Below are 23,164 nucleotides of genomic sequence, written 5' to 3' on the forward strand. Positions count from 1 at the left end.
TATGTGGTTGGGCCTTGTAATGTTTGGGCTGGCATAGAAACTACTACAGGAAGTCTCCCCGGACCCCTAAATAAATACAATAATCAAGCTCCCACTTCAGAACATTTCATCCCAAAGATTGTCATCTCAACAGATTTGATGTTTGTGCACTGCATGCCAGCAGGAGAAAAGCATTTGTTTTTGCAACAAGACTGTTGCTTTCTTGTTGCTGTCAACTAAACTGCTGCTAGTTTCAATTGAAATGTCGCTTTTCTCGCTCCAGCAGAATAACAATCTGTGCTGAAAAGTTTATGTACATATTTGCAGTGAGCGAGACAAAGACCAGCACTTCAGCTGGAGTTAGCCTGGGGGGGGGGGTCTTTGCAGACAGAGCTTGAGCAGCCACTGAAGTTTTGTTTCTTAAATCTCTGACCACTTTCAAAGAGTGAATCATCTCCAAACCACATAAACCAACGGGAAATAAGCTCAGCATCAAGAGGAACCAAACAAACAGAAATGTAACTGGAGGCAGGTGGAATGGACTTTATTTGGGTTGAATCTGAATCTTCAAGGGGAAGGTGTTGAGGATCATGAGGTTGTCACGGCTCTCCCTTCACTTCTCTTACTGCATGTCATCATAAAGTGTTTTGAGGTTCCACACAGCAGACAGCACCATCTGTGTTGCTGCTTGTAGCTGCCTGCTCTGTCTGCACTCTACTCTCTCTTCATTTCTGCCTCCATCGTCTCATCGTCACACACTCCTGTCCTCCATCTAGCATCAGTCTTCCTTATTGTCACACACACACACACACACACACACACACACACACACACACACACACATACACACGGTTGTCATGGAAACAAAGACTTTCTGAAGGCAAAAGACAGAACAAGAGCCACGTGCTCCTGGTTCAGACACCGTGTCTGATCTGTGTGTGTGTGTGTGTGTGTGTGTGTGTGTGGTATCATAGAATGAGTTAGTATAAATATGAGATCTTCTTCAGAATAGAATGTTTATATGAACATTAGGCTCCACTAATATATATTTTTGAGAGCTAATGAGCCAATACATTGAATAAAAACTGTGAAAGGATTGGTTACTGTGGCTTGAAAAGGCAGCTTAGTTTCTCAAGCCACAGTAACCAATCCTTTCACAGTTTTTATTCAATGTATTGGCTCATTAGCTCTCTCTAAAAAAAAAAAAAAATACATACATATATATATATATATATATATATATATATATATATATATATATATATATATATATGTATGTAATAAACAAAACTGATCAACTGCTCATTTAAAAAATACCCTTTTATAAATGTTACCATCGTACTTCCTTTAGTAGGGCTTGGTGTTGAATATGAATACGCTGTGAATACTGAACAGTAGGGCTGTCTTCAACTAAATAAATTCTTAGTTGATTAGCAAACTGATGGCTTACTGTAGTTGATTGATTCAACAGATCTGTAAAACTGAGTTTCTCCATAAAGGAGCAAACAGAGGCCCCACTATAAATCTTTCAGTTTGTTGGAAATTAATAATTCAGGCTGAAGCATAAAAAATGACTAATTAACTCAAATCTTAGTCGACTAAGGAACCATTAGTCTATTCTATCGGACACGAGGCGGCAGCTGACCAGGCTGTGTCCGAAGGACCAAGTATGAAAAACTGTTCTGCACTTAAAGTTGGCACCAAATGCTTAGTCAGATTCTTGATCTTGTTTACATATTGTTTGATCAGATAATGCTTACTGATTTTAATATTAAATGTGTTACTTTTTCTTTTACTGTGTTTCAGTCAGATTTGGCAAATACAGTTTGGTCTGTTCTTTCCAGTTTGTGTCCTGTGTCCGTCCAGCAGACCTTTTGTTTGTCTGTCTTCCTGTGTGGGATATCAACATCCTGTCATTTGTCTCTCCACCCATTGAAACTCAGGCCAAACCAGAGGAGCCAAGACATTCTTCTACTGCCTCTGCCTTTGTCTGCCCCAACACATCTCTCTGTCCCATCGCTTATCTCTGTCTGCTCAAACCTTTTCTTTATGTCTGCGGAAGAAGGAAGTGTATTTCACTTACTATAGGACCTTTGAGGATTGTAACACTGTGGTAAGAATGCTGTCATATTTGTTCTTATGCAGTTAGAAGCAGCTGGTATGTAGCTGACAGCCTGTGTGCCAGGCCGACAGTGCACCTTCAGTAACCCCGGCTGATTAAACACATTCCAATCCTCTCACACTGTTTACTTTCCTCTCAGCATCTCCCTTCTACCTAGCTCTCTTTCCTTTTTTTTTTTTTAACTCTCTCAGTTCACACGCTCTGCACCTTCTGTCTCAATCTGTTTCTCCTCCCTTCCTCTTCTCTCTCCTGCTTCTCTCTGTGTTTTTCTCTCCATCATTTTTCTCTCAGGCCTCTCGAAGGTCCTGGAAGTCAAGTTGTTGTCAGCATGGGATGTGTAGATGCATCTCAGACAAACTTGCAGACAAAATGCCTGAGCTGAATAAGGATGCACTTGTATTGGCTATACTCGCATGCAAAGTGTGATCAGAGAAAACGATAACAAGTTTGTGTCAAAAAGCTTTCTTTGTAGGGATGGACACGCTGGCTTAGCGTGATTGGGAGCCCAGAGTGGAGAGAATAATATATATTATTTATATGCATCTGCTTAGTTCTGCTACCCAGCGGATCATGATAAAATATCAGAGTTTGGGTTTGGTTAAGCATTTTCTCTGTCTGACCGGGCCAGTTGTAGGGCTGCCCCCTCTTAGTTGATTAGTCGACTAATCGGTCATTTTGGTATTAGGCGACTAAGATTTCTTAAGTTGATTTAGTCATTTTTTATGCTTCCCCCCCAAGAAACATATGAGTCTCTGGTAAACAAAAGATTTAAAGTGGTGTTTTGCATGATTCTTAACAGAGAAACTCAGTTTTACAGATCTGGCGATTAAATCAACTAATGGATTAGTGGACAGAGTGTTAGTCGAGTCAACTGTGCTTACTATTACTTGACCGTAAGTCACACACTCAGCAGTGTAGCTACTGTTAATTACCCAGTGTAAATGTTTGACACCCTGAGGTTTGACAGGTTGCATAAAGGTTATCAAACTACAAACTGAAGCAGTCTAGAGATCTGCAGTGTGAGTGTAGGCAGTGTTTTATTCTTTGAGGGAGTGCTTTCCGTGTGTGTGTGTGTGTGTGTGTGTGTGTGTGTGTGTGTGTGTGTGTGTGTGTGTGTGTGTGTGTGTGTGTGTGTGTGTGTGTGTGTGTGTGTGTGTGTGTGTGTGTGTGTGTGTGTCTATGTTTAGCTGAGTTTGTTTAGTACTTGGTAATTATGGCTGGCAGCAGAGTTTGAGTTAGAGCAAGCAGAGGAATGCCTTTGGTCTGCTCTTGTCACTGAAACGTTTCAAATACTTTAACCTGTGTGTGTGTGTGTGTGTGTGTGTGTGTGTGTGTGTGTGTGTGTGTGTGTGTGTGTGTGTGTGTGTGTGTGTGGTTCCACCCAAACAGGAAGCTGTGTGTGTTCATATGCATTTGTGTGTGTGAGTTTGTTACAGGATAACTTATGCACACACACACACACACACACACACACACACACACACACACACACACACACACACACACACACACACACGTAATAGACACACATGCATATGAACACACACAGCTTGCTGTTTGGGTGGAACCACCGGATGACATCATTGGCTGCTTCTGGTGGCCTCTAGGTGATCTGTCTTCCAGATGTGGAGAATAGGAGCAGCAGATGGCTGTGCAGGGTGAGGCACTGACAGTTGGAGCTGATATTTAATGTTTAAAGATTTAAAGATTATTTTCTATATTGTGTTTTTTAATTACCTAATGGTCTGGATGGACCATCAGTGAATGTCTTCCGACCAACATTCCAAAAAACAAAGATCTTCCGTTGACTGTAATATTAGATAAGGAAAAGTCCCAAACACTCCAATTTAGGTTCTGGAAATGTCAAATGTTTGGTATCTCTGCTTGACAAATGACACTGAACAGTTAATTAGTTGAGCCAGGTCCTCTGCTGGGTTACCCTGCGTCTTTCAAAAAACTGGACAAAAAGCCATTTGTTGAATGAAATAGTTGGTCCACCAGAGAGCACTGACAAGTATAGTTTTCAACTGTAAAATGTCCCGCTCACTTCATAGCTTATTCCAAAAAAAAAAAAATAACAAATTGAAGGGATCCTTATCAAAACATGTTTTGATAAACACAGTTAGGGTCTGCTCTCTATCAGCCCAAAGACTGCCTGCCTCTCAGTATCTGGAGTTTGTGTGGGCGTCGGCAGGAACATAAGCAGCCTCAGCCATGTGTGGTTGGGGCTGGGCAGTCATTGTTTGAACCACATTTCAAATGTCAAGATCACCAAGTAAGTGGTGTATATCAGCTGACTCCCAGTCAGTTGGAACATCCCTAATTAATAATTAAAGAATTAACTATCCGGATGAAGCAGCCCTTTAACACAGCGGTCCCCAACCTTTTTTTGCGGCACGGACGGGTTTCATGTCAGACAATATCTTCACGGACCGGCCTTCAAAGTGTGTGTGTGTGGGGGGGGGGGGATAAATATGACGAAATAAAATGATACGAACGGCATAAAAACAAATCTAAAGTGCATTAAAAAACTCACCATTACGCTGAATGAGTGTGAGCCCTGAGCTTGTGTCTCTGCAACGAGCCGGTCCAATATAGGGGTATACATTCTTCACCAACAGTAAAAGGTTTCTTCTCTTAGCAATACAGTTAGTCACTAAGTATGACGCTCTCAGTGCACTCGCATGTGTTGATGTGGTGGCCATCAGTAATTGTTTATGTCCTTCTTGTTCATGTTTTTTTCTTTCACAAAACTCCAAGTGCTTGTCTCTTAATGCCGGGTACTTGGTCTCCAGGTGCCGAAGCCAGTTATGAAGGCTTCGTTGCCTCATTTGTGAGCCTGTGTATTATGCAGAGCGGCGCATGAGAATCACCTGTAGCGATAAACACGTATTTTAAGTGACTCCTGATATTGTCTTTTAAATGCAGCTTTCTTTGTCTTGGAAGTCGTAGGCTCTTCTTCTCCTCATTGGGTCTTTTCCCTCTTCCAAAAAAGCTCTTTAAAGACGTTTGTTTTCCGCTCATTGTTGCTTGTGGGCTTAATTTCTGAGGTAAAGTATCACGTGACTGAGACGAGCGTCTTGACCTATGGTCTTGACATGTGTCAAGAGACACAGACGCACAGACGGATGTATCCAGTGATTTTTCAAAATAAAACCTCTTTCAAAATAACCGGACCACTGCTTTAACAGGTCTCTGTTATCAAGGTCTTTTTTTGGATGTAGTCAACTTGAGTGCACTTGTAAAACCTTTGCCTGTGGTTAGTTGGAAAAGATTTCTCACATTTACTTGAACCATTGCAGTCCTGATGTTATACAGATAACACAGATATATTCCTGGACCATTTATTGGAGTCCATTCCCTCTCAGTAGTCAGACTTTGCGGTTGGCCTAAACCAGATAATAGTTTTTGGCGCCAACACAACCAATCATGCTGTGTAGAACTGAGCCTGTAAAACTAGTCTGCTTTCTTTTACAATCTCTACACTTCTTTAATGCGTCTATATGTATGCCAGTGTGCAGTAGACATGCATGTAAGGAGACAAACGTAAAGAGCTGTGTTAGAGGTTGGCGTCAGGAAGCCGCCTTGTACTCAAGTTTAATTTTTCTGAGCACTCGGATGTCCCGAGCCGATTCTAAGGATCGGTATCACAGCCGATTTGGGCGTATTTTATTAAAACATTAAAAATTATGAAACCAATCACAATCCAATACTTTTTTTACTCTACTGCTCTTTGTCCTCCTCAGCTTGCATGTGTTGCAGCTATGCTCTCCTTATTCACTACCGGGCTCTACATTGCAGCATTTAGCTGCATGTCCATGTAGATGTGAATGATTCCAGTGTACCAGTTCAGACACTGAAGTTGGCAAAATGTACAGATTTGCGAGCTTCAACTAATTATCATTGGAAAAGAGCCATGTAGAAAACAGACCATTGCTTTCCGCTTAAAGTGATTTAGCTAATTAATGTTAATTACTGTAGCAACTTGATTACAGAACAACGTTACACTTGGCTTTACTTTAACATTACTGGGTTGATCAGCTACCTGAAGATAGCTACTGTAAGCTATTTTGTTGAGTTGCCTCTTAGCGAAATGTTCTATGGTAGACAGTGATGCTTTGTATGTGTCTAGGGCTTTTATTGTTAAAGGGAGAATGCGACCCTCCAGCAGACTGAAATGCATCCTTAAAGCAGTGACAGTGAAGCTTAAAGGGAAACTAAATGGAATCTAAATGCAGATGGTGTCATTATTCTATGGCCATTACATTGTGCAATCAACATGTATTTCATAATTAAAGCAAAAATGTTGTCTACTGCCACTATAAAGTCAGATTTGTAGATACCCAATTTTAACCTTTAGAGACCCACATATGTTTTCAGTATATTCACTCTAGCTTTAAAACTGTGCTTCTCAGAGTGTATGATCAAAAGCTCCAGCTACTAATATACATTGGGGTGAGATTATTTTGTCAACTAAATGAATCTAGTTAAAGAAAAGCTCAGTGATGTTCTCCTTGTATCTGTACCCATACCCATGGTACTACTTGCCTTATGTAGAGTTGTGCGTGCACCCCCCTCCGGCACCCCACCTGGTGTCACAGACAGATTTACTTGGCTTTAACGCTCCATTGCCTCTGCTGTTACTCAGAAAACCCCAAACCAACATGCTTCCATGGAGTATCTGCCTCTGAAACACAGAAACAAAGATCATATCAGGTTATCTTATCTATTTCTGCTCCCAAAACATGTCTTTAAAAGTGTACCCGCATATCAGTCTAACATATGCACCACATGTTTTCATCCTGTCTGTGTCAACAACAGCTACTACTTCAACCGTAAACTGTTTTCTGTTAACTAGGGTTGGGAGATACGACAGTAGCCTATATAGCGTGTAACAGTACAGTAGGAATGTGTCCTCCGGTAGAGAATCCAGCTGCTCCGCAAGGTAACCTGATTTGGGCAGACATGGAGAAGGAGAGTGGCTTTGTAACAATCAGGATGAGGAAGAACTCTGGTTATATGGCTACCAGCTATTTGCACAGTATTTTGTCAGCTTTTTGAATGAAAGCACTGTACTTTATCGGTACTTTGTCCTACACACTTATTTCACAATATAGATACAATAGGTCTTTAGCCTAAATATAAATAAAACAATCATTAAAACAAAAGAAATCTGTCAAAGTGAACCCGTTTTAGCCATTTGCGCATGGTGGGAAATATTAGAGTGTGACACATCAAAGGCTCTCTGCTAGTGTGAAGGAGAATAGCTTCTTACAAGGACTAGGCTAAATAAATGTCCACAGAGTGATGACAGTGATACTCTGTGTTATAGAGGGGATGTTGCCCCGATATGAACACAGCTGTGCCTTGAGATTTTGGTTTGGTCTTTGGTGTGCCTTGGTCACAGAAAGTTTGGGAACCCCTGCTCTAAAGTATAGGTCTTCAACAGAGGGTGGTTGTTTGTAGATAAAGTAATATTATTATTATTTTTTTGCTTTGCACATTCACATTCCCTCCTCCGCTGTGTTTCGGTGAAGGGCGGGACTTTGCTCCAAACACACACACCTACAGTCAGAGACAGAGTGGAGGAAAGGAGAGGGGTGAACTAAAATAAATTCACGCCACGCACCCCCCCACGGACCTCTTCAAGCCTCTTCTATACAATATATACAGTGCTCCACAATACGCCAGTTTGGGGTCCTTGGCCTGAAAAATGTTGAAGACCCCTGCTCTAAAGTAAAAATGTGTCTATTGCTTTATATTGCACTGAATGAAGTCAGGCTGGTATTTATTTGCACCTGTTAACCTTAAAACCTGTAACACTTGAAATGATTGTTCTCAGGAACCTTAAAGCTTTCTTAACTCTAGTTTTGTCTCATATAATGCAAATAAAAGAAAACAATAATGAAATGTGATGAAGTATGGTATGTTGCTGTATATATACGTTACCGTGATATATAAAATTACACAATACATTTTTTTTTATTGCTCAGAATCACTGTTTGGTTTGCATCAGGATTTAGCAGGATCCAATCCCTCTGAAATCTGAACTAAATAGGCCTCAGAAATGTAATAGGGAGCTGGCTCACACTGTACGTGTAGTTGCTGTTGCTCTCTGGAGAAACTTGATTCTTTTAAAAATGTTCTGTTGCATCCTGCATTTTGCCTTTTCGTCTTTTTCTCAAGTGTTCCAAGTCTCATTCAGGACACTCTCTTTTTTTTTTTTTCTTTTTTTTTACATTACAGGTCATTTAGCAGACGCTCTTATCGTACAGAGCGACGTACAATGAACTAAGTACAGGGACCGTCTCCCTGGAGCAACTCAGGGTTAAGTACCTTGCTCGGGGGCACAATGGTGGCAGCCTGGTATTGAACCCACAACCTCCTGGTGTTCTGTGTGGAAGCCGTACCACCAGACCACTAAACCATCACCACCTTAACTGCCCCCAAAATGCAATAGAAAACCACCTGTTCTGTTTGGTATATGGGCAAGAACAACGTCCCACTGCAGAGCTTCAAGTCAAGTAAAGCTGCAATCATAAGTCAATTTAACAGTTAGTGAATTGACACAAAATTAAGTGGCAACTATTTTATTAATCTAATCAGTCTTGTCATTTTTAAAGGAAAATACCAAACATTTGCCAGATTTGAAGTGAGGATTGTGTTGCTTTTATTGGCACATGATAGTAAGTAGGTTATGGATTGTTGGTTGGACAACACAAGACATTTGAAGACGCTAACATGGAATCTGGGAAATCATAACGGGCATTAATAAAAACATATTTTTTATTTTTGAAGTACAACAATTGGCAAATTAATCAGCATTCTACACAGGCAGGTAACATTTTACAGATTTTAAATTTGGTAAAAACACTGCACCATGAACTCATAAGGTTGGATCCAATGTAAAACTATATTGAGGAAAAACATTTCTCTGCACAGTTAGCAGCATTGCAAACCCACACCAGTCTTTAGTGGAGAGATTGACTCAGGAGTCCGGACTTTGTCAAGGTGACAACTCACAGTTTTATAAATGGTAATATTGTTTTATTATGACAAGAGAATAAAGAGCAAAAAGAAACATCTTGGGGGGGGTCCCAAAAGCCAGTCAGGTTGAACTGTAACCTAAAAACTCAATGGATGGGGAACAAGCAAGATGATGTGTAGATATTACATAACTTACGTGACCTGCATTGAGATCTGCATTTTGTATCTGATTTCATTGGTCATGCGTGCTTTAAAGTGGAGGTGTGATTAGAATCCAGCTGGAATCATTGTGACTGACAGTCTGAATGTGATGTGAATGTGAACTGCAGGTGAAAAAGAGAGGACGTGTTCCCTGTGATGTACGACTCAGACCTGACCTTTCTGCCTTAACGCTTAATTAACCTTAAAGCAGGATGTTATTAATGGCTCTTTACAGGGCCCTTACACACTCATCTGCACACTCTGCATCACAGAGCGGAAACGAGTAGTTTACCACATTGTGACTGTTATTTTGCTCAAATATATGGTTTAGCCTACAACACCTAAATCGCTGGGAGAGTTATTACACTCATATACATTAATTTATTTTCATTTACTGCATTATTGATCCTGTTTCTGTCTCGGTAATGCTCCAGGTGCATATTCTATACCGATGGATGGCGAAAAACATGCAAAATAAACCTTTCTCCCATCTCTGCGGTGGTGTTTCTATCCATATGTAAAGAGGTGCATTTCCTTGGTTGAAAAATAGTATACTATACAGAATTACAGACACAAAACAAGGTGTAAAATATATCACTCAACACACTGTAAACTCTTCTGCCTGTAGCTTTCTGTGCGACTCAAAGCTATCCCATCGAGTTTTGGTAAAGATATTTTCTAAATCTAAAACAACTCAGAAATGAGCACTGGAATCAGGAAATACTTTCATTTGAATTTGAGAAGTGCCACTGGACAGTGTAGTACATATAGATTCTTGTTGGCATACTGACGTTAAAACAGGTGTTTTTTTTCAAGGAGACATACAGTATGTGTGTAAAAAGATCTTTCTGCTCAAATCAAACATAAAAATATAAAAAGTCTACACACCCTTATGAAATTGCAGGTTTTTGAAGACAGAAATAACAACAACGTAAATGTCAGACTTGTTCCATCTTTAATGTGATCTTCCAACAAACACAAATCCAGAAAGAAAAAAAAAAGAAAAGATTATTAGGACATTTTTAAATAAATAAAAACCACAGCACCCTGATTGCATAAGTCTGCACACCCCACCCAACTAATACTTTGTGGAAGCACATTTTGCTTTTATTACAGCAGCAAGGCTTTGTGAATAAGTCTGTTAACTTTGCACATCGAGACTTTGGAATTTTATCCCACTCGTCTTTGCAGAAAAGTTCAAGTTCCTTCAAATAGCGAGGGGAGCTCCTGTGTACGGCTCTCTTTAGGTCATTCCACAGGTTTTCGATGGGATGGAGGTCCGGGCTCTGACTGGGCCATTCCAAGACTTTGACTTTACTTTCCTGAAGCCATGCCTTGGTCGACTTGGACGTGTGCTTTGGGTCATTGCCATGTTGGAATGGGAAATTCCTCTTCATCTTCAGCTTTCTGACGGAGGCCAGCAGGTTTTGTACCAGAATATCTTGATATTTGAAACTATTCATTATCCCGTCTATCTTGACAAGAGCCCCTGACCCAGCTTTTCAATAAATAGATCATGCAGTTTCTTTGGTAACTCTTTGTGGTCCATGGCTCTCCCAGTAGGATGCAACACCAAACATTCAAGCAAACACTACAGCAACAGCTGACTTTACTCTGGTTTCAATCAGAATCACTTTCATTGATGGCAGGTGTATGCTATTTACCTAAAGGCATGATTTTGAATGTGATTAAATAACTTTGAGCACAGCTAGAGCCCCCATTATTAAAGGGTGTGCAGACTTATGCAATCAGGGTGTTGTGGTTTTTTTAATTTAAAAATGTCCTAATAATTATTATCATTTTTTTCTTTCTAGATTTTTGTTTGTTGGAAGATCACATTAAAGATGGAACAAGTCTGACATTTACATTGTTGTTATTTCTGTCTTTACGTTTCAAAAACCATGCAATTTCATAAGGGTGTGTAGACTTTTTATATCCACTGTATGTGTCTGCTTGGATTTGACAGTTGACAGTTGGTTGAGCTGAATTCTCTTGCCCCTTCCGAACTGTGACAGACAACACTGAGGTCTATTTCCTCTGTTGACCCCCTGACTGTTAGCAGCTGCTGCGCCAAGTATAACTAGCACAATACTGCTTCAGTAGCCCCTTTCACACATCCTGTAGCTGCTGGTAGCATAAGCAAGCCTGAAAAACAACATCGTACATGACTAGGGTTGACCTTCTCTCTGGACTGGATGACGTTCCGCAAAGCGATACATTTAGTTTTTGTTTTGTCTTGGCACTATGGGAAGATTAATAAGAGTTGTGAGCACAGGAGGACAGGCTCCATGGACTGTCTCTCTCTCTCTCTCTCTCTCTCTCTGTCCCTCTCTCTGTCTGTCTGTCTGTCTGTCTCTCTCTCCCTCTCTCTCTCTCTGTCTCTCTCTCTGTCCCTCTCTCTCTCTGTCTCTCTCTCTGTCCCTCTCTCTCTCTCTCTCTCTCTCTCTCTCTCTCTCTCTCTGTCTGTCTCTCTGTCTGTCTGTCTGCCTGTCTGTCTGTATGTTGGACCCTGTCTGTCACTTCAGCAGGTTTCAGTGTTACATTAGGGGAGACCGGGGAAAAAAGAATAAACAGATTATTATTGAATCATATTATTTAATAACAGCAACAACAATTAAACTATATGCTTTTCATTTACAGGTTCCATAAACCTTATTGAGTGAATTGTCATTATAAATATACATTTTTATAAATATGTTTATTTCTTCTGTGAAATAAGCAAGCGGCCTGTTTAAGAATCAAAATAAAGAATCGTTAAGAACCTAAATTGATGAGCAGAATCGGAATAGGAACCACATGACTGTCACAAATGGCCAACTGATAAAAGCAAATAACTTGAATTAAAAAGTAAAATAATGATTTAATTTTCACTATTTATATGTTTCAGGATTTAAAAAAGACCGCCAATTAATTTAAAAGTGATTTAGAAACAGGAGATGTTAAAAGTCTACTTTCGATTAACTATTTCTCTGGCCGAATCATCAGGGTTGTTTTCTCAGACATTCTACTGCTGCAAAATATGTTGTAGAAGCACATATAATTCAGCCTGGATTTTTCCTCAAAATACCAGAGCAGTGATTGATTGCTTCAGTAGCTGTTGTAAATGTATCAATTTACAAACAAGACAATGCAATATTTATTTTGTCAATATCATCCATTATCTCCCATTGTCCTCTTCCACCACCTGGTTGTAGGAGTACAAGGTCCCAGTCGTGCACAGTAAATGTGTCTAGAGATTAGGGCCTTCACACACACATATTCCCCCTTTTTGAAATTCTTTAAGTCGCTGCATAAGCTCCCATGTGTCTTTGTGTTGCAGTGTAAGCTTGTTTGACTGATTTGCTTGCATTTAAAAAGTGGTTTGATCCTCATTAGGGCCTGTTAACCCCCAATATCCCTCTGTGCGCGGGTACCCACTGAGCTTTGTGTCACGCAGGCTGTGAACTCTGCTTCCTTGTGGGAAAAGCTTAGAGCCAGACAAAGTCCTGGTCATCTAAGGCTATTCAGACAGTATTAAACCAGAGCTGTACAGTTACATCTCCAGCCGAGGCAAAGTTTGTCTGTTTGTCTGTTAAATGTCTATGCTTCAGTCACATGCTCATAATGTTAATCTGCAAAATCATCTCCCACATTTGGGACTGTTTTTAAAGCATATTAGTTTTAGACAAAAGTCTGAAAAATTCTTTATCATTTCTTTTATTTCAAAGCCAATGCCGAGAGGGCATCTCGTTAATATTCTTAAAGGCAGTATTTAAACATTGTATCATGTTGTTCCTACCGGATTACTAAGAGTGTGAGACTATAATGTGCAACTTACAGCTCATCAAGTGTCCAGTATAAAACTAGATTATAAAGTGAAACAGCAAAACTGAAGAGGCACTGCTGAAGCTTCATTCTGAGCATTTACCACTAAATGATGAATACTTTACCTTACTGATGACTTTACAGGATTTTCAAAGCATGCAGTAGTGTAGATTGTTTATTGTTTTACTGTTCTAGGTAGCCATTAATTACTAGTCAGTGCAGTGTGCAAGACAACTAGCAGAATTTTAAGATTTATTTTAGTTGTGTCATAATTAATCACAGTGAACATCAGTGGTTTTGTTGAGAGTTAACAAAAACACAAACGCAAAACAAAACAATGAGCTAAAAGAGGCTATAACAGTCTGTGAAGCTGAGAGGAGCTGCAGAGTTTGCTTCTCTGCAGCTTTAATCCTGCACTCATGTTAAAGTATAACAAAAAAGCAAGGACTGATTGAATGTAGAAGATGTGATGTTTCATTGTGAAGGTGTAGCTTCCTCCTCCTCCTCCTCCTCCTCCTCCTCCTGTCTTTTATCTTTTTTATGCACTGCTTTGCCTTGATATCTCTTTGCATCTCTGTCCTGGAATTTCATCATCTTCACCAGCTGATTCTGTAATGAAGAAGAAAAAATGCTGAGTCCTACATCTATTTACCTAACTGTATACATTATGCAACCCTCTCTTAGCTTTTGATTTGCTCAAGTGGGAGAAGCTTTGAAGCTGTTGTGCCCTGCAGAAATACACTTTTTTTTTCTAGCTCTGTTTTTTCAACATCTGAGGGATGTTGAAAATGCTTCAATTACCTCACTTTATAATGATAACGACGACGAAGGGGATCGTGGACTAAAGATAAGAGACTGTGTATGATTATAACTTTTGACTCAAGACTAAACTTTAGGGTACTTTGGGGCTCAAACGTACAGCTAAAGCGTGGCCATTATATTACATTATATGCTCATTTAAGATGTTCCATTAGCAACTTATGAGCATAAAAATCACTATGCACTATGCAGCTGGTGTAAATCATGAGATGCAGTTATAAAAGGTAGTAAGTGAATCTTGAACCATTTTATATTTAAAAAATAAAAGCATTCTTTTGAAATTAGAGATATTATCAGTTTTACATGATCACAGTTTCATTAGACTATCTCTGCCGGTAAGTAATATGAAACAGGCAAACAATGTAATGTTGACACTGTTTTTTAATTGAACTGAATCAATTATTTGTATTACTTATTGGCTGACATACAGTACATGTATATGTCTATGTATCTGTGACAAGCTTATATCAGCCTGTCAGTTTATCAGTCTGGCTCCAATTCATGTATTTGAAAGAAAATAAGAAATCGCTTTTCAACTGAGGAGTCTGAATCACAATCTTACAATAATTCAGTCAGACAAAATGATCTTAAATCAAATTGTACTAGCTTTTTCTGGAGCCTTCAGTCACATATGGTCTATTAAAAATAACAAATAATTAACTTTAAATAACTTTTTATTTAAAGGTAAAGCCAATAAATAAAAAATACCAATCATATCACAATACAACACAGCAATTCTAACAATCAAAACATAATTTCCTGAGTAATCTTAAAACAATAAAACAGTGAACTAACATTATGAACAGAATGTGAAGAGGTAACAGTGTTATGTTAAACACGTCTCTGTGTTGTGTTGCAGATATCTACTGAAGTTAGCATGCTAACAGCTAGCTGCGCTCCGTCCAGTCTGTAATACCACTTGTTCCTCTGGAGGTGATAGTGAGTCACTGTAGCTCGGACAGACTCAGGGCTTGTCAACATTACATCCATGATCCCTGCACGTTTAGATACTTTCTTTTGGTTTAATCATAAATGGCAGAAACGTCCTCAGCGTCGGCAGGAGGCTGCTTTGCCAGAAGTACAGTATACGGCGGCTTGGAGACAGACATATCTTCCGTTAGCAGTTAGTAGTTAGCACTTATTCAGCAGCCAAACTTTCTGTTGCTGCCGTTACACAGGTTAGACCCAGCGCTCCATCAGCCCGCTGTGACTCCCGGTGCTGGGATATACGCCGGCTGAATCTGAGCCGCTGGACCCAAGCCAATATACAAACTATCAAAACGTAGCGTTACACGGAACATACAGCCCCTAGTGTCACACACACATATCTAAACTCCACGTGAAGATTATAAGATAGAAGAGTTATTTAGACTCTCAGAGTTTCAGCAGTCTGCTCTAATGAACTGACAGACTGACTGACACAGGAGTAAAACATACACAGTAAAATATATCAACACTAGAAGAGAGAGAAATATGTATGTAGAGCACAAGACACAATATAAAGAATAAATAAACTACTACAACTAAAATATAAACAGGTTACAGTTGTTTTTTAATAACTGATGGTTTTGATGGTTGATGAATTTATAATGTATGGCGCCAGTAGTAGAGGTGAAATACTGCGCCCTGTTTCTTTGGCTTGGAACTGACGTGCCAGATGGTTGTTTACACAGAACCATCCGAGAAGCCGTCATTGGTAACAGTTTGGAAAAGGGCAGACACTTTAAAAGCACAGCTCTTTCCTCAGTGATGTTTATGAAGAGGATTCCTCCTCTTCTTCCTCCTCTCTTGTTTGGGACACTTCCATGGTCTACCTCAAATGTTCTAGGGATTTGAGTGGAAATGGGGATATTGATAGCATCCAATTCAGGGGGGCTCACATACCAAAGTGTGAAGAAAGTGTCTCCTGGTCTTTAGGCGATCTATCATCCTCCTGCTCCATCATCAGCTGTATTCATCCTCTCCTTACTCCCCTCCGTCTCCTGGGTCCTGTTGAATAAATGATGGAAATGTGATCCTGCACCACCAGCCTGTGCTGAGCTGGACACTCTGACACACTGATACTACCCAAGCACACACACACACACACACACACGCACGCACAAACACAAACACACACACACACACACACACACACACACACACTCTTGCTTTCTATGATTTTTGCTCTCATGTATAAATACAAAATACGCAGTTGCAGTTTTTCAATTCTGACTCAGTCCCATGTGTGCTGCCCTCAACTCTGAGCTTGCAGATCAGCTTTGTAACGGTGCATGTTTGAGTTTGTGTGAGTTTCTTTTGGCACGAAGGGCGTATGCTGTGTGGAACCACATGGTGTGTGTGTATGGGAGAGTCATACTTCAGGAATGTTCTGTATAATTTGTGAGAGTGCAGCCTCTCGCCGCACCTAGGCCCCATGGGAGATGAAGTTCTCTTTTTTGATATTTTGAGAGATAGAATAACTATTTTATCCAGCAAAGTATGCATGAACCATATGGTTTGAATCTTTCATTCAATTAATAAGGTTGTGAAGAGTAACTTTCCAGATAAGAAATCTTCAAGTCTTACCTGCTTACAAGCAGACGGTGCTGGGTAAATAACAGCTCACGTGACGGCTCAGCGACTCCACATACTCAGCATTATGTTGTTGTGTAGTATGGTTACCATCCTTGGTTACCATGCAGGTAGGGGTTACTTTTGAGCAACAGAGATAGCAGCCATCTTGCATTGAAACCAATGTCTTATCAACCTGCAAGAAAAGCTAGACATTACTGGACTGAGTGCTTAACTGTTTTACTTATTAAGTTCTGACCAAATTGTGTCAGTAGCACAGTGTACTGAACTTTGACATCCACTGCTCGGTATGATTATTTAGTCTTGATTTAGCCAGCTACCGGCATGGCTCTAGTGATGGCAATGTCAGTTACCACTATGGTCCAGACATACATATCTTGAGTGTTGGATGGATTGCCTTTGAATTTTGTACAGGAATACAAAATAAAGCCAACAGACTTTGGATATTCCCTGAAATGTTATCTTGCATCACCAGCAGGTTAAGAAAATCCAATACTTTTGCTTAATGACCTGCAAGACCTTTCCAGCCTCAGCTGGACTTACACTAAACTGATATTGTCAATAGTCAACATAACAGCTGCTAAACATCAGCATCCTTGCACTGTTATTGAGCATATTAGCATTCTGACATTAGCAATTAGCTCAAAGCTCATGTAAATCTGCAATAATACAAAATGATTTTTTAATTTAGTTTGAAAAAAGTAATAGTTTTGTTAAAACAAACGACAAGGGTCTGTGTGGTGTAGTGTGTTTCTGCATGTCCCCACACTGATGAAATATGATCCAGTCTATTCTAGTTTGAGAACTAGATGCATGTGTTTTGTCAGACAGCGAAACACTGCACAGCTGTTCATAAAGATTTTACAACTCTCAACACCAAAATAATAATTTCATCATCAATCTAGACATTTGCGAGGTAAAAGTTGTGTTTAAATGACAAACTAATCTACCAGGAATGTGTGCACATGCATTTGATTGGCCACAGTGTAATGCCAGATGCTGTTGCATTGCATCGCTTTGAAAATGAAGGAGGAGGCTGCTCTCTTTTTTTATACACAGGGTTACTGTCTGTCTGAACATGGTCTTAGTGCATGGTCTTTTCTGTATTTCTGTTTTCCAGCAGAGGCATCAGTGGTACAGATGTGAATATGGATTGATGAAGAGACTGCAGATTATTAGCTGATCACAACTGGGACATTCTTCAGGTATGTGTTTATAGGGTTAAGTACAGTAAGCTATGATTGAAACACTGCCAGTTATATTTCATCACATTGGTACAGATAAACTATTTCTTATCTTTTCCTTTGATAATCTAATTAAGACAATGCTTTACAAGCCTAAATATATAGATTTCCTCCTGTGAAAAACTGTTATTTCAGTTGGGGGGAAAAAATGATTCTCCAGCTCCACTTTGATGTTTGGAAATCTCCCACTGGCTCTGTTTCAAGAATTCTCTGACTTGGAAGGGAAAGAGGTTTGATGTAGAAGTTTGGAGCCAAAGCTGACATGATTAGGTTTGTGTTTGAGCCGGAGAATTGTACTGTCAGCCATTTTTGATAGATTAGATGGCTTCTAGAGGCTTTGTTCTGTCCAGTTTAACGCTTTGTGACAGTTTTCTAATTGGACACAGAAAGTTGCAGATTCATCATTGTATTTGTGAATTATTTTAGGGACGAATGTAACTGACATGTTGACTTATTGTCACAACCACTTTTTTCTGAGTCCCTTGTTTCAGTCATTTTGTGGACTGTCTCAGATAACTGAAGGTTTTCATACAAGTGCAGTTCGTGAATCTGTCTATGTTGTAGTGCGTCTCACACATGCTAAGCATTTGTCTCCAGTGCTCCGTGTTAGTGTTGACAGCCTCAAGTTAAGCCAGGACAAAAAATCGATCTTGATCCAAAATCAGTGGGAAAGGGGATTTAGCAGTGACCACTTCGACCTCTGTTGAAAGGCCAACTTGTAAAACATGTTGGAACAATGTAGCTGTCAGATCTGTGTAACGGTCTCAAGGTAACATGGCTTCTTAGGTGGAATTGATCACATTCAGAGCAACAACAACTCCCTCAGTTACTACACATTTGAGATTTATAAGATGCTGACATATTTTACCTGCCTGCAGAAGACTTACTGTCCTCCTATCTTTGTCACAATTCTTTAACAGTTATACAGTAAGACTTTTTACAGTTGAATACAAACTTGCTGTCTGGTGGACAGACCTTTTAAATGACCTCAAACATATTTATGGCGCCTTTGTACTGAAATTGCTTGGTACTCACCAATCAACATATACGCCGATACTGATACCTCTGCGATAAGCTAATATTGATCTAGTTCTACTTGGACTACATTGCAAAAAAAGACAAGAGAACTAAAGACCCCTTTGAATTTGCAACAAAAGTCCCTCTGTAGCCTAAGTGGCGTTTTTATAGGCAGCTCGCTGATAGTGGCTGCATTGTTGCAGGTCTTTTGTTTCAGGTACTGGTGAGGTGATGAAATATGATCCAGGAAGGCCTATCAGATGTCAAAACCCTGCACAGCGGCTTTTAATACTGGTACAGCAATTTACAAGTCTGGAAAAGGATCATGGCGACAATCATTTTGTGTTTCATCACAATGATTGAGAGGTAAAAAGGAGAAGAAGTTGCATTGCCAATACTGGCCAAATCAGCGCCTTGCCAGATGAAATTATCTTGGATTGCAGCAAATGTTCAGCCAGCTTCAGCTTTTTAACTGGAGCCCTCTGCACCGGGACCATTCAAACGACTGAGGGCACTGACATGAAGTGATAGTTTCAGGCTTAACGTAGTCTTTCTGTCCACTTGGCATTTGGTTTGAACTACGCACGTCCAAGGTTATCAATTTTGTGGAAGGAGTCTGTGATCCATTATTTAAAGGATAATCCACAGTGAGTGTTGCAGTTATTGACCATGACCTGATGATGATTGCCAAGATTCTTACAATTCATCCTGCAAATTGTCTAAACTAATTGCTATGGCAATCCATCCTATATCAGTCTGGGCTCAAAACTTGTGAAATTGCTCTTATACTCAGCCCACTGTCCCTTCAGACCTGCAGACTGAACGGGCATACAGAGGGATTCTTTCCCTTGTCCTTGTGTCATCTGCCCTGATGACCCATCAGCCTTCCAACCCAATCTGATGGGGGAGGGGTGAGAGCAGGAAGGACTTGACTTGTGTTTCAGGCTCCCCACTGAAAAGATAAAAAAAAAGGGCTTGTGCACACCAAGACACATGCTTCTAGTGTTAGTGTTAAGCCCCTTTCGTGCATGTGGCGTAAGTGTGTGTAATGTCCGATTGAGTGTGTGAGCTGCTCATTGTGCGCAGAATTCACTGTGACCGAGTGGACGTGTTGATGATGTTTCTATCGCGGCTGACGTGACACTGGAAGAAAAGGACATCCAGAGATGAAGGGTAATTTACCCGAAGACGCCATCAAAAATCTCTAACTGGAGAGACAGCGAGTCTGTGCAGTTTCTGTCTGTAAGAACAGATACCGAAACTGTCAGATAAACTTAACTTCTTTTCAGTTCCAGGTCCAGCCAACCCCACTGAGCCAGAGAGTTCTGCAGAGCTGCTTCTCATTTAGCAATTAAAAACACAAGCTGACTCACTGCAGCACACACACACTTGGGTGTACACACACCCATTTGTTGGCGAGCACTGGGGGAAATCCTTTGTAGCGCCATGATGTTTCTCTTTATGGTCACATTCACGTAAATCAGTGCTGTGAACACCCTCTGTCACCAATGGTGTATTTCTGTGTTGACCATTTCTTCATACGTCTCTGCTCAGACCCTGACTGTTGCTCGTTCCAACAAGATAAGCACACAGTTGCATTGACTAGTGAAATAAATAGCGGTGTGTGTGTGGTGGGGGAAGGATAGGGTGAGAACACTGATTCCCAAAACAGCAGGGTCAAATGTTTGTCTAATGTTTTGTTTATAACGTTGAATTTATGTGAAATGAAGTTGAACATTAGTGGAACTTTGGGCTGTATAGCATATGGTCAGCGAGGACAGATGCTCTGTCAAAGAGTTTATTATCCCGTCGCTCAACCCACTGACTGGCTGTGCATTTTATGGGCCCTGTGATGACAGAGGGTGGGGTTCACATGGACGTTGGGCCAAGAAAGGAAAGAAAGAGGCAAATTGTGAGAGTAGGACCGTGTTCGCAACACATATGTTGTATCCTCGCAACAAAGGATACGAAAAGAGAAGGAACGTCAAATTACAGTTTGGACTGCCAGCAAAAGCTGTGTGTTATGATTCATCTCCAGCTAGAATAACTGAAGTCGCAGAGGCGAGCGAGGTAAGAATGAGAGTGAACGTAGTTAAGAAGTGAGTCTGAGTTTAACTCCTAGCACCACACTTGAAATAAGCCTTCAGGCTTTATTATCCTGTGATTTTTAACGTGTGTAATTACTGCAGTGCAGTGTTCTATGTGTTTAAATCATCAAATAAATTAAACCAAACAATCAGTCTTGTAAATTATAGTTTGGTGAATTAACTGGAACTCTGTTTGGTCTAGACGTACTACGGCTACCAAATTACATTGCAGTCAAATTTGGGATTTTGTCGTTTTATTTGAATCAGAGTCACTTAAAATGCTGAGCTGTGTCTATTTCTGCATCATGTTTGTTTTTTACAATAATTACCTGGGATTTTTGGAACGTTTTTTTCCGCCCTTTTTATATTGGGAATATCCAAATACTGATTCTGATCTGATTCTTAATATTTACTTAAATATTGATTTAAAAACTACTATAATACAGATGTAGACTACTCAGTCTGACTTATTTTTCACGAGCTACTTTATTCAAACACTGAAGGTCCTGGTTCAAAACTATTAAATCGATAAACTTAGATTATTGATATGACATGAATGACAGATTAACTGGAGAATGTGACTGCCGTAATCTGCTAGAGAGAAGACGTGTCTCTGTTGGAGTTGTGTGGACTATAGAAACACTGTTACAGAGTGTTACTGATGTCAGGTCAGCAGACAGTCTTCACACCTTCTGTCGCAGACTGAAAACCCACCTTTTTCCACTGCACCTTGGCCAATAATCATTTCTTTACAAAATCTTATTTCTGTATGTAGCACTTATAATGGTTTGGCGTATTTGAAGCTAATGTACTTGCAAGATTCTTGCTGTTCGGAGTTGTATGTTTATGATTGCACTTATTGTAAGTGGCTTTGGACAAAAGCGTCAGCTAAATGAACTGTACTGTTAAATCTGTGTATTTTGCCAACCTCAGTGTCTGAACTCAGACATCCACACAGGCTCATTTTCACCAGCAAGCTGAGGTAGACAAGACGCAGTAGACTTCAGTAAAGAAAGATCAGAAGTTGACGGCTTTATTTTAGCCGATCCATTAACATGCTCTGAACTTTGAAATACATCACAGAACAAGCACTGTGGATTTTGTCCCCCATCCTCTACATTGGAATCACTTTAAGAAGACAATATGTGCAGGAAGAACATTTGCAACAACTCTTTCACAATACTTTTAAGACAGACTTGAAATAGTGTGAGCCTACCAGTGATTTAGTGTTGCACTTCGGGGACTGACAAGAGATCAGAAGCCGACAAATCATGACTCCAAAAACGCTGGATCCCATAATCCAACTCAGTAACATCTTTCAGTAATCATGATTCATCAATGCATTGAGTCAACAATATTGTGATATTTGATTGTGTCTTTTGCATGTGTTAATGCTCACATACTGGTTGGCTATCTGGTCCATCTCGTAGAGTGTCACAGAGATGAAAATGCTCAGATTATATGCAGCTCAGCTACATGTTCCAAAGCCTCATCAATCCAGTCAACTGATCCAACAGATCACTCCGCCGGAGACATGAGTCAGTGCTGGCTGTAGCTGGTGAGAGAAACAGGAAGACAGTGTATAACATAAAGTATTATATTTCATTCATGCTTTTGTTTAGTTTTAGTTTTGTTTCAGGATAGAAATGGCTAACAATAATACTCCCTTATTAATCAGAATAAAAGAATCAGTTCAAACAGCAGGGAGTCACTAAAGAACCCTTTCCCTTTGATAATCTGTGTAATTAGGTTGGATTTGCAAATTTAACACTGAATCAAAACACTGTCTTTGGTTGGAATACATAACTCTGTGCAAATATGTATTTCAAAAAGATTAGGTCAACTATAACTGCTGCAACATTATATTCTGGATCCTTGAATGTGCCACTAGGTAAACATCTACAGCTCAGGTCACAGGTAGATTCCTTAAGATGTGATTGTGTCTATCATCTTTCTAGTCATTTCTTCCTTCTTGTATCGTAAGTTTGTCCATCCTGAAGTATGATGGGGAAAGAAGACAAAGATTGTTACATTTAAAGTTCAGTGAGGACTGCAGGGAAAGAAAACTACTAGAATTGTTCCACTCGGGTGGTGAAAAGAGGGAGTTCCAGTGCAAGTTAGTGCAGGCTGACAATCAATGACACTGTTCCACACATTCCTACATGGATGTAGACTAATATGTTGTGTGTGTGTGTGTGTGTGTGTGTGTGTGTGTGTGTGTGTGTGTGTGTGTGTGTGTGTGTGTGTGTGTGTGTGTGTGTGTGTTCACTTGTACTGTTGTGTTATTTCAGAACAATATTATCAGACTGGATGTAGAGGTCCTGTTTATT

The 23,164-nt window shown here is 40.0% G+C and overlaps 1 protein-coding gene across 2 annotated transcripts in view; it reads left to right on the forward strand.

Annotated features, from left to right (window-relative positions):
- The window catches only part of ccdc102a (coiled-coil domain containing 102A), a 68,483-nt gene that overhangs the window by 2,417 nt on the left and 42,902 nt on the right, over nucleotides 1–23,164 (forward strand). The window contains exon 1 of one of the 2 annotated variants that reach the window (XM_029428569.1): nucleotides 17,622–17,691. The exons of the other annotated variant lie outside the window; for it this stretch is intronic. The gene's annotated coding sequence lies outside the window, so the exon portion shown is untranslated. Of the gene's footprint in view, nucleotides 1–17,621; nucleotides 17,692–23,164 lie in introns of those variants that run through there. 2 annotated transcript variants of the gene reach the window in all.

This window comes from Cottoperca gobio, chromosome 3, assembly GCF_900634415.1.
Source record: "Cottoperca gobio chromosome 3, fCotGob3.1, whole genome shotgun sequence".
Taxonomy (NCBI): Eukaryota; Metazoa; Chordata; class Actinopteri; order Perciformes; family Bovichtidae; genus Cottoperca; species Cottoperca gobio.